General features: G+C 39.3%; 1 protein-coding gene across 3 annotated transcripts in view; it reads right to left on the bottom strand.

Annotated features, from left to right (window-relative positions):
- LOC109864075 overlaps positions 1-12,988 on the bottom strand; it is a 36,811-nt gene that overhangs the window by 18,634 nt on the left and 5,189 nt on the right. Inside the window, exon 1 of one of the 3 annotated variants that reach the window (XM_020444927.1) lies at positions 11,411-11,619. The exons of the other annotated variants lie outside the window; for them this stretch is intronic. The gene's annotated coding sequence lies outside the window, so the exon portion shown is untranslated. Of the gene's footprint in view, positions 1-11,410; positions 11,620-12,988 lie in introns of those variants that run through there. 3 annotated transcript variants of the gene reach the window in all.

Raw genomic sequence — 12,988 nt, 5'->3', positions numbered from 1 at the left:
ACACGCAACCGTTAACCGTCAGCTCTTGTCAACTGAATCTCGTGATATTTCACTTGACGCATCATTTAAAGCGCGTACCGACGCGCGACGCAAGCATGTCTCTTAACGGGAATATAAATCTAAAACACTTTTGTTCGTCACGCGTCATAAAGCACATGCATGAAAAAAAACAAAAAAAAAACAAAAACAAAAAAACAAAAAAAAAAAAGCTCCGATGACCTCGATCCAAACCAAAGAAGAAGATTCAGGACGCAACCAGGATCTCGAACGGGAAAGCTAGTGGACTATATATGTTAATAACAGCGTTCGTTCCCTCGGGTGAGTTGTTACCGTAATTGTGAAACGAAAAGTAAATAAAAAATAAAAAGAGGAAGAAGACGGACGCGAGGAGAAAAACACCGATAGGAAGAAACGACGTGAGGATCGAATCCTGCTGCTCGTTTTTATCTCGAGAGAGAAAGAGAGAGAGAGAGAGAGAGAGATATGAACTCGTTCGAGCGAGCTCGCGGCGCGAGAGATAGATGCAGATTATTTGAATATCGTGTCGCGCAAATGCTCGTTCGACCGACTGAAAAGCCGACGACCGAGTAAACATTCCGCGAGACGACTAGCGCACAGAATAAACCGCGAACTCGTTTTTACGTTTTCCCGGCGCTGCTGTTGAGAAGGGGGAACAGCTTGATAACTCCGCTGACAACTCGGTGTACACACAGTTCGCGCGGACATGTTACGCCACAAACTCGAAGAAACTCTCGAAGAGTCGTCTCTCTTATCACGCGCAATCACGCGTTAATTGACGATAAATTAATGCAATAATTTGAGACATCTGTTTGCCGAGCAATTTAAAAAAAAACTTTAATTTAATTTTATACTCTAATTATAATTTATTGTATGTATTTTTTGTTTTTTTTACTGTATTATTTAGTTTTTAAATTTCGCACCTTGAACGCGACAAGTTGATTATTGTCGCTTTTTGACAATTAAAGAGTCATTCCGTTTGCGGTAAATGACTGGACAAACAAATAACGAAAGATGTTTGACTGCGCTACGGATCCTGCACCACTGCACGCTCTATCTCAATTCATGAATCATATAGAAAATGAAGCGCAATGTCACTTCCATTGATCATGAAAATGACTGTCGGTCACTTTCTTGGAAGCAGAGACGGAGAAAGAGAGAGAGAGAGAGAGAAAGAAAGAGAGAAAAACAATCGGGAGCGGTTTCACGGGGAAAACGATTCGTATGTTGATGATACATGCCGTACGAGCAGGAAATTGAAGTCATTAATGCCCGACCGAGAGACGAGTAACGCCCATTGATCGAGATGCGCGTGTATAAACTTCGATCGTCTGTGTCTCTCGTCATCGTTTTCGACGCATGTAGGCGACTTTCTACCTCACGAACACGAATGTTTTAATTTCGAATCTCCTCGACATTCGCTCGGACGATCGTTCGTTTTTCCTCGCGAAGAGATCGATCGTATTGTGATTTCAAACCAAAACAAAAAAAAAAAACAAAAAAGCGAAATTTCCGTTCACGGAGACAACGTCGCGTGAAAAACGCGCCGATTTCGGATCCCGTTTCGTCTGTCACTTGCTCGGCTTGTCCCGGCAAAAGCAGCGTGAGTGTCCATTGTGACGATAGTGTGCCGTTATGAATCTCTAGTTATATAAAACGGGTCCTCTCCATCTGGCGAGGTTCACCATCTTCCTCTCTCCCCCCCTTTCCTTTCCTCTCTTTCCCTCTCGGGTAAAGTGTATAACTGTATTCGCGCGGCCACACGTGCGTCCGCGCGCGGAGATCAGAGAGAGAGAGAGAGAGACACACACAGAGACAGAAGAAAAAGAAGAGAGGAAGGCCTCTTCGAAGAAGAGTTTTACAAAATAAAAAAACAAAAAAAAAACGAGGGGAAAAAAATAAATACAAGCGAGAAGGACGAATTCAGAATGATGCCCCGACAGAGTTCCGATTATCGCGCTGGTGAAATCTAATTTACAGCGCCGCGAAGAGACGTGAACTACAATTTCTCGACACCGTTAGACGCTTCGATGCACTTCGTTTAGCGAGATGACATTTAATACACACGACAGCTCGCGGTGGAACAACCGCGAGTCGCGCGAGTGTTCCACCATAGAAAATTTCACCACTCGCGAAAAACGATATCTGCTCTTCTCGAGCAGGACAGACAATTTAGATTAAATCGAGAGAAAGAGAGAGAGAGAGAAACACTATTCTGAGATAGCCGACGATATTGCGTTTTTGCGCGCGTCGCCGCGGGAGTTCGCTCCCTATTGTTATGCACCCATTGACATAACGCGGAAAAGTAACCCGGTAATGAAAAAAAAAGAAAGAGAGGGAGAAAAAAACACAGAAAGAGGAGCGCTCTCGAACGGCCGGTTAATTGCGAAAACTTTGCATCGGGGAATGAGCAACCACCACGTGCGGTAGCAACATTATTCACCGTGGCGGCGGCGGCGGCGGCGGCAGCGCCGTAACGGGACGCAATAATTAACACCGCCGCGGAATTATTGGCTAAACATACCGGTAATAAAATCGGTGCGCCTCCGAGAAAATATATAATCGTGAGAATACATTTGCAATGGTAACCGCGATAACTACACCCGGAGACCTATGCGCGTGCACTCTTTCGCGCGCGCGCGCGCGCGTTCTAGAGAACGCTTTCTAGAGCTGCAAAGCTATTTGCGCGCTTGTGGATAATCATAAACGGAGTTACGACCGAACTAATTAAAGTTTCTCGTCGCGCGAGAGCAAAGACTCGTGTGTTTGTTATAACATCGCGTTTTAGACAGAGAGATATATATTTAATATCGCGCGGATAACGTATTAAATATATTACGTGCCAAGTCCGGATTCTGTTATTGCGATCTCGCGTGTTGATCTTGCGAATCTGTCGTTGTGTAATTTATTGTAAACTATGTGGGAATCTCGTGACGAGAGAGATGTGACGCGACGCTTTCATGAATCTGTCACTTCCGGCGTCACTCGCGGCGACGCTTCTCGCTCTTCCTCCTCTTACGTTCCTCCTCGCCAAATCACATAACGACCCTCCGTCTGACTTTATTCGAGATTTGATCTCTGAGAAAGAAGAGAATCGAATATTCTCTCAATTAATTTACACGTTAAATAAATCACTTCGAATATCGGAATATGACTTGCGATTTGAGCAACAACATAATAATTGAATTTAAAATTGTTATTCGATTTGAATTTCCTGTATGTACGCATCCAATTTACACGTTAAAAATATATTTCCCACAGACTCACGAAATCCTATTTCTTGATTTAGTTTATATTTAATGAAACATTTGTGAAATTGCTTTATTTTATTTTCTTTCTTTCGTCCAATAAACATATTTCGTAATATATGTTTTTAATTATTATAAAAACAATTTCGTTAATGTCGGTGATGCTTGTCTAGGTGGTAGGACATTTATTTTACTGAGACTTGTTTGTCTCGTTTGCGCGGATAAAAATAAATAAAAATTATCTAATCGCGCGAAAAAATACGCGATTGAAAACAGAGACGATTCGCGTCAGAATCTCTCGTCTCTGTGTAATCCGCCGCGGTCGTTTTCCACACGTTATTGAAGAAATAACGCGCGCGCTCGCGCGGGAAAATCCTATGGTTGCGTGTCGAAGAGAACGATTTTACGTTACAAAACATCGCATCCGCCGTATGCACCCTTTGTTCCGCACTTTGAAACAAAGACGTGTGCGAGAGAAAGAAGAGAGATGCACGCCGCCTCGTCTGTACGCAACGTGAGCCGCGGTCTTACGCGCTCCATCGCTTTCGCGGAGGAATTCCGAGTCGCGCGCGTTCCGAGTGTACAACGGGCATGGAATGCGAGGATGAAAGTCGCATATATATTGTATATGCAGTCGGACAGAAAATTTCAGATGTACACACACACACACACACACGCCCTCGATTTCCGACGACGTGCGCACTCCTGCTCCGCGCGAACATTCGGCGACACGTGTTTACACCCACGTGAGATGGCGTGTAATACCCATCGTGCGCGCGGACGACGACACGCGGCCACGGGGGATCCGCAGACGTGACCTGCATGATTTATAGATTGTTGAGTAATGCAGCGCGAGCAGAGAAGATCGCGATCCGCGCCTCTGCGGTTCGCCGAGACACGCGCGTCAGTTTTCGTTTCGCTACGTGTTTCTCTCTTCTTCAGCCTCTTATTTCTTTTCTTAATTTTCTTTTAGAAATTTTTTAGAAGTTCATTCGAGAAAGAAATTAGAAACTTCTCGAAAACCATTTTCAGAAATTCTCACACCGCAAAAGCATCAAAGTTGAAATTGAACGAAATAAACAAAAAAAAAAAAAAACAACTTTGAAAGTTGACAAAAAAGTTTGAATAATTACAGAAGAAAGTAAAGCTATAAGTGAGCAAATACAATATTAATATGATATAAATAGACAATAAATATGAATTTTAATACAATTTTTAATTGTATGAAAATATATAAATTTGCTTCTCAATAAAACTTTGTCATTTAAAAAAATTTAAACAAGATTACGTGATACAACTATCGCGACGGAATCTATCGCCGTTAAAAATCTTCGATAATTCCGGTTTTGTTCGTGTGTCTCCCGCAATCACACACGCCTGCGTACCTGAATGTGTATCGTTGCGAATGTCGATGTCGCGCGCGTCGTATTAGCGCGAACTCGGGAGAGGGAGGAGAGACGCGCGATGCATATGCGATATCGTAAAATTTATATACGCGAAGTGCCGCGGTTACGGACCCGATATGAATCCGAGATTAAAGTGTATTAGTTACGTGAGAAATCGCATTTCCCAACATTAATGCCATAAGACTGTCAAGAAATCCCATGACACATATGCGCGCCACATATGTGTAGATGTGCGCGGGTGTGCATACGTGTGCATGCGATTGCATGATGCAATTCCAGCGGGGACCCTGCGAACGAAGCTTCGCATTGAATAATTCAGTTTCTCTCCCTCGAGAGGGGGGAGAGAAAAAATATTTCGCACAACGATATTTCAGAAATGCATTTTAAAACACTAATTTTATTACGGTAAATCGACACACGAGTGCGAATCACAGCGTTTTCTTCTCTTTTCTTTTTTGTGTCTACAAAACTAGACCGCGCAGAGAGAAAGAGAATAGACCTCCCATCTGATTGAGAAAAAACATAATCGTGAGATCTGCGGATTTGATGCTATCTTAGATTTCCAGAACTGTAAAGAGGCAACTTTACTTCCTCTTCGTCGACACGGCGTCTCACTCACGAGGGAGGAGGTTGAAAAACGAGCATTCGTCGTAAATATAGAAATATTAAAAAAAATTAAACTTAAATCTGTAATTTTTTATATTAAAATACATGTTATTGCATGTATATTTATTTTATAATTCTATTTTGATAGATATTATTTATATTATGTTTTATACAAAAAACAAGTTTAATCGACGATCTACCCACATCCGGCTTTTCTAGGCCTTCATGTTTCATTAAATTGTACATCTCATGGGAATCTTGTTTTATTCTCTGTTCTTTGTTTTTATTTATTTTTAATCAAATCCAAGCTCCGAAGAATATCACACACATCAATATACAGGGTGAAAAAAAGTACCGGAACACCTGAATATCCCAAAATATAAGTTTTACAGAAAAGTGTTTCAGACAAAAGTAGTATAGTTTAAAAAGATCTATTTATATTGATTGTATTACTGTAATTGTGATCAAAACGAATTTTGTGAATTCATGATGCAAAGAATTGACAAAGAATCTAACTTCTTCCTTCAACATAGTTTTTTTTGGATAAAGCAACATTCGAAATGAATGATAACGCTAATACACATAATGCTACATAACACTGGCAATATTCTAATATTCAACCCTTATAAGTCAAAAAGTACTTAATGAAAATAAACTTTATTATAGTGTTTTGGGAAACTCTTGAGTTAGGCTGTAAGAATCTGCAATAAAAAAAATAGGGAGTTTCATTTAAACAAATCGATGTGATCTTGACTTGATCTTGGCGGCGCAATCCGAGGTCACAATCAATAAACAGATCTTTTTAAACTATACTACTTTTGTTTGAAACACTTTTCTGTAAAACTTATATTTTCTGAGATATTCAGGTGTTCCGGTACTTTTTTTTCACTCTGTATATTTAAAGTTCGATTTCAGGCCGCAGCAGCGCGATATTGTTTTTTGCTTACTTAGCGGCAAATTAATTTCAGCGATTTGATTTATGCATTTCCGCGAGTAATTGGATCAGCATCATTCATAAATCGCTGCCAACGAGAGAGAGAGCTTCCTTCTTGGTTGAAAATGATCTACGATCGAACGGGGCGGATATATCGCGTGAACTCGAACGGAAAAATCGCGACGCCTAATATAATCGCCGTTGTGTTTCTCGCGCACGTGTGTGATGAACTCGCGCGCGAAATGAAATCGTAACGGTGAACGGAATTGAAAAGAAACGCGTTCCGCGACCCGGCATTCAGAAAAGAAAAAAATTGTAAGAAGTCCACGTCGTAATTGGATGCTCGCAATTAACCGACGACGGTTAATGACGACGATGAGCGCCGATAATATCGCCATATTATGTTAAGCTTGTTCGAAAGGTGATACAACTCTCTCTCTCTTTCTTTCTCTCGCTCGCGTAACGTAACACCGTGTTTCTCACACACTTTTCTAAGTCAATCCGATTCAATTATATACGTTTTGTGATAACGCAACAAATGCGTTCATTCCCGTACAACTGTGTTACAAGGAACACACAGACCGATGTTCGCGAGTTAGCACAGCGCGTGATTCGATCGGGATGAAGATCGACTCCGCGAGGAAGAAAATGAATTTTGTTTCTCCACACGCGGATAATCTCAAAGAAATATTAATTTTTTTGAAAATTTCCACGAGTTATTCGACCCACTTTGTTTTAATATTAAAAGTGATAACTTTCTTGCCGACTTTCTCGAAGAAAGACAAATTGCAGAGAAATTTGCACGCGCGCTTGCATGCGTGCACGCGCGGAAATCATTCTAATCCCAAGAAATTGTCGCGTGCGCGGAATTTTTAACTCGCTCACGTAAAATTTAAGAATCGTTACGCTCGCTTCTTTTTGTAAGAAATCGCACGACGATCTATTCGTCGTCATCATCGCGATGTTAATGATCGTTTTGCGAGGTATATTTTCAATTTGCGATAGAAAGTACGCAGAAAGTAGAAAGTCTTGATAAAGACACACTCTATTGAGTACAATTGGAATTTCAATGTCAAGTGCAATTCTCTTAATAAGTCTCGGACCTCTTTAGAAAATTCACAAGCCGAAACGTGAAATCTCCAATTATCATTCGGCTTGATGCTATTTAACTTTTTTGATTCTAAAAAATTGGGACGCGTCAATCACAAGATCTCGATCGGATTAAAAAATAATAATAATAATTTTCAAGCCTAATTAGCTAATTTTCGATCTAGTTTGTTTGGCGATAACATGTGTGGTTAGCGCGTAAGTGTCGAAAGCGAACAAACAATGATTACAAACCACATCTGCTCGATTCTCGCAAAACAATTGTTTTCTCGTTGAACACGCGCGCCTCTTCCGTCTCATTACGAGCGACAAGTGACGAGTTAATAATAAATTGCAGACGCAGATCGCGATATGTGATAATTGCCAAGTTTCACACATTAGGGTGACTCTTACGTTCGACTTTTGAATTTTTTTCGCGGCACCCTAGAATTGCAATTGCTATAAACAAATCATCTGTGAAAAAGTTCAGCTTGATCGGATAAGGGGAAAAGGAGCCTTCGGGTCCTTGAGAATTAATAAAAAAATTTCACCAAGAGTAAATAAGAGCCATCCTATTCACACATACAATTTAGTTAAGAGCACTTCGAATTAATTGCGCATCAAAATTGTGCGTTTTTTTTGTAACAGCTTGAAGAAGCTGCTTTCTCGATAATATTTACAAAACACGCGGTGCGCTCGACTAAAATGCGTAGCCGACGTAAATAGCAAGTACCGTTGTACGAAAGATTGTTTCAAAGTAATGAGATTACACTCGCGCGTTCCGTGTCTAAGGCGTACTTGCGGCTTGGTATAATTTTCTGTTTCTTTTTTTATAAAAAAAAAAAAAGCTTTTGCCTCGCCGTGCGTTACGCTCTACATAATATTTCTCCATTTTCCAAGCACACGCCTGACTTCCCGAGCAGATGTGAAAGAAATAAAAATAATGAAGAACGCGCGGCCAGAGTAAATGATTTAAATTATAGATATATTTAATGAGTAAATTCTTGATATTTAACAAAATGTGTGTGGTAAACGTCTCGATCTTTTAAAAGATAAATGTCCCACTGACCAATGCCAATGGTCGGACTTTTATCAAAATAAACGACCGAAACGTCCGAAATAATTTTAAATTTAATTAAATACATGATTAATATATTTTACATTTTAAAAATATATATATATAATTTTTATATATTTATTATATCTAAGCTATTGTAAATACAATTAAATAGATTTTAATGATTTTTTTAAATATAAATTTTTTTTCTGTACACTCATACTGACAATTAATTCCTTTGTCTCCTTTTTTATACTGACTTATGTTCGACTGAGAGCAACTTTTAGCGAGTTTACAGATGTATTACTGCTAGAGAAATTCTTTTTCTGGATCCTCATATATTAGCAGCGAGCGAAAATGGCACTATTGTTTTCTCCGAGAGAGGAGTTCGGTCTGCGCCATCGACGCGGTTTTAATCGATCGTTACGTTCAACAAAGTGCGCGCGTACGATCGGGGGGTACAATCCCGCGCGCGCTCCGATTATGGCGGTTACCAGCCGCGGAAACGGTTTATTAGCATCAAATGGCATTAAATTGCACGGAACATCGTGTACAACGTAAATTGGTACCGAGTTACATGTTGCATTTAAAGAGTCGCCTTTGAGAAGATGGCCTCATCTGATGTATATATACGTGTGTCTCGAAGTACTGGATTATATCGGACCGATATGCGAGCAAAATGTGACTGCACGCACTAAGGCTAAACCTGTACAGTGATATCGATTAACTGCTACGTGTATATCAGTAAACCGGTATGTGCGCGTGAGAACGCGACGTAAAATCGCGCGCGTTCGAGGAAAATTTAAGAACGTTATTGTAATTACAAATTTTGGTGCTAAATTCTAAAGCACATAAAAGCGCGAAGAGTGACGACTTATAATACGATGTCTTGCGGACGTTATTTGTGAAAATCGCAATATGTAAATTTTACATACATCGATACAATTATTTTAAAAAATTTTTTGTATCTTTAAATATATATATATATATATATAATATACTGTAATAATTATATTAATATTACATCACAACGGATGTAAAACTTGTTCCTGTAAGGACTTTTTTTTCCCAGGAATCTTCATCGAAGCGAACAAACATTTATTTTACAAGTATGTTGTCAAACTGTTTGAAAAATACCTGGAAAATAAATGCGCATTCGAAATGTTGTCTGTTTTCTAAATGTCAGGATATTGTTCGGTCTGACAGAAACAGATTGCGAAGACACGTCATCCAGAACAAGGGAACGCGTGGGTTGACACACGAGGTCCTTCCGAGATTAGTCTAATATGGAAGCGGACGGCGCGGCACGACCGGATTCGCGATTTACGCACATTGTCTCCCATCCAAATTTTTTACCCACACGTTGTTTGATTTTACTAGAGCCAAGGGAGATACTTTGTGATACCTCACTATGTGCGATCAACTTCTTTACTGCTCGCGCAAACGCACTTTTGCAACTCGACTAAAAGCAGCAAGGTCGCTGGCATGATGCAGCATGATAAAACGAATCGAGTCATGTTGGTTTTTGTGCGCGCAACTTGAAGCGCACATCAATGACGAGATTATGTTGAAGAAAGCACCGGATCTTTGAGCTTGTATTTTCAGAGCGCGCGCGACTCGCTCGATTCTCACGTTGTGTTTACACTAGCCGCAACTTTTGTGTTACACAAATATAATTAAACTTTGAATGAACGCGTAATACATAGAAAAAACCATGTATGTTTCTTGAAGCATACGCTTCAGAATCTCTCTTTATTCTCTCTTTTGCTCGCGTTTCTCTAGATCTATATCCTCTGAAACTATATATTTTTTGTCCAAAAGATTAAGCAAATTAAAACGGCTCAACAAGAACCTGGACACACAAGATCCCAGTGACTGTTCCATTAGAAAATTACGTACGTCGAAATCTTATAATAAGACTTGAGAAAATTTATTAAATAAAGAAAATAGAAAAGTTCAAATACTGTTGTTTTTTTTATTAAAAATCAACTGGTTGGTTATTGGCCTGTTCATATATTTATTAAAAATTCCAAGCCATTGCCATTTGTTTATAACTTATTAGTGTATGTATTTTTGTCAAAAATTTATAATTTTTTATTAAAACAAAGCACCAAGATCTCACATCCAATTTGCCAATTATTTAAAGAATCTGAAACACTGAATATACCGAAAGGATGTAAATTAGCGAGACAGTCGACGATTGCTCATTTCTCGAGACGAATATTTCGCCGGTAATTCCCCTGGCACGAGAACAATGGCGTCTCTTATCCCCTGCCATATTTACGGTCGTCCGACGGGACGGACGAGAAGTAGCGGACAATCGCGACGAGGCACAATCGGACGGCGAGAAAACGCGCCGCGCGATTTCGTATCAAAGAACCGGGGAAGGGAGGCGAACTTTCTGTAATTGCGGGTAATTTACACGAAAGTAACGACCGCGCCGCTCGCGTTTTTTGCGCCGCTCCCGTTTTCATTCATTCCGTCCGATTCTGCTTTTTACCATGCACGCGCCGCGCCATGACCTATGTATATGGGAATTAAATTACTCGACTCGTTAGACGCGCGTTCGCGCGTGTGCGCAGAACAAGAAAAGGATGTGCTCGTCGAGTAAATTGTCCGAGGAAGTTCGAGCAATTGCTCTTCTTGCGCGAGCGAGGAATTTAAATAAAATTGTCAACGGGCACACGAAGGAAGGTGTGCGTTTATTATCGCCGTTATGTTTCTATTATCGAGACAAAAAAAACATCGAGATAAAAAAATCGAGAAGATAATATTATTTATTCGTTCGATTATACTTGCGGCGGTCGAAGATCATCGAACGCGAATATTCGCGTTATAATCTGGAAAAACATCGTTAAATTAAAAATAAAGCAACAATTAATTTTGGGAACTAAACGCATTTTTAACATCATGTTATTTTTTTCTTCAATGTAAAATTTTTTGTAAAAACACGACAGCGACAAGTAGCGTTAGTTGAATTTATTTTATACAATCGTCAGGCGCAATAATTGTTTTTTATGTTAGAAGTAGAAATTAAAGTGAAGTGTGCAATTACCTCAATTTGTTAATTGGACGATTCCAGTTTCAAACGCATGGAAGCGAGTATTTTTTTTTTTTTTTTTTTTTTGAAGACACAGAAAAGTCTGTTGCGTTCTTAGCCCGCCGTTTTTTTTTTTTTTTTTTAACCGCGCGAGTTATTACGACGACAATCGACACATGACGCGATCGAAAAACTCATCGCGCTTCGATTCTCCGCTCCGTTCCGCGAGACGGTTCGAGGTTTACTGACACCGGCGCGCGGAGCGGCGCGCGATGAGGCGCCATCACCTGCTCGTAATGTAAGCAGAGTTTATCCGAGTTTATCCCCGTGATACGTCACGCGCGCTCCTACGGAAGGGACAACACATACACATAGTCGATATAATCAACCGTTTTCTTGCCGTACGCATGTGTAGAATAAGCGCAAAACGGATCGCAGCAGAACTCGCTTTGCGGATAATCGCTGTGTATCGTCGATAGATCGAGAATCATAGATCGAAAAATACAGACCGGAATATGAGCGGTGTATATATTCGAATCTTGTATTTCAAATCGTCTTAACTTCATCTTAAGATTGTGAGAATCCGAAGATATAAATTAAAAGGATCTTGGATGTAAAATTCGACTGTAAATATCGGCCTTTGTCTTTTTGTTCACGACTTAAGGAATCGATCGATCGACTAGATCGATACAACTGTGACATCAACAATCGTACGAGTGATGTTCATCACCTCCGTGAAAAGAATCGAAGATTTGGTTGTTTCAAATCAAATGCTAGAAATTTCTTCGGAACTAGGACGCTTCGTTACAAGATCGTCGAAATCCATATCTTTTCTCGTAATTTACTGACAATATGTTGTAGTGTCATTTCGTTAAACACACATGCCGCGCGTATCGCGTAAGAAATTTATATCGATCTAGGTGAAACGCTTGACGTGAGACGAAACGGTTTCTACGGACAGTTTCATATCGGACACAAGCAATAAATTTGACCGTTGATTTCCACAGTTGTAAAAGTCATTATAGTATGTGCGCGTCTGTGAGTTTTGAACGAACATATTTTAAACTAGCACACTTGCTTGTCTGACACATGTACGTTATTATTACATGTTTATATTTGCTTCTCGATTAAATTAACGAGTTATGAAATAAATTAAGCATATATACTCGTGTATACAAATTAACAGAAAGTTTTACATATCTTTTCTCGCTCCATTTAATCTCCTTTGAGAGAGAAATTGGATCACTTGAATTAATTAAAGAAATATACTAAATAACACAGGCACAAATTATAATCATTTGAATAATTAATAATTATCTTTAAACAAATACAAATTAATTAAATATGAAAAATTTATATTGTTATACACAAATATATATATATATATATATATTATTTAAATTAATTAAATATATTAATTTTTCTACCAATGTTACATATCTTACGAGAGAGTAAATAATGAAAAGCGATTTTGAGACAGTTCGTCGTATATGTAGAGAAAATTAAAAACGTAACTAAAGTCACGTGACAGGAAAGTGTAGAAAAACAACACGTGAAAATAATGTGACTGTAATTTATATTATATATAACATT

The sequence above is a fragment of the Pseudomyrmex gracilis genome, unplaced genomic scaffold (genome assembly GCF_002006095.1).
Source record: "Pseudomyrmex gracilis isolate BER0280 unplaced genomic scaffold, ASM200609v1 scaffold_17, whole genome shotgun sequence".
Lineage (NCBI taxonomy): Eukaryota > Metazoa > Arthropoda > Insecta > Hymenoptera > Formicidae > Pseudomyrmex > Pseudomyrmex gracilis.
The sequence above is the reverse complement of the archived record's forward strand: the minus strand, read 5'-3'. Positions and strand labels throughout refer to the sequence as shown.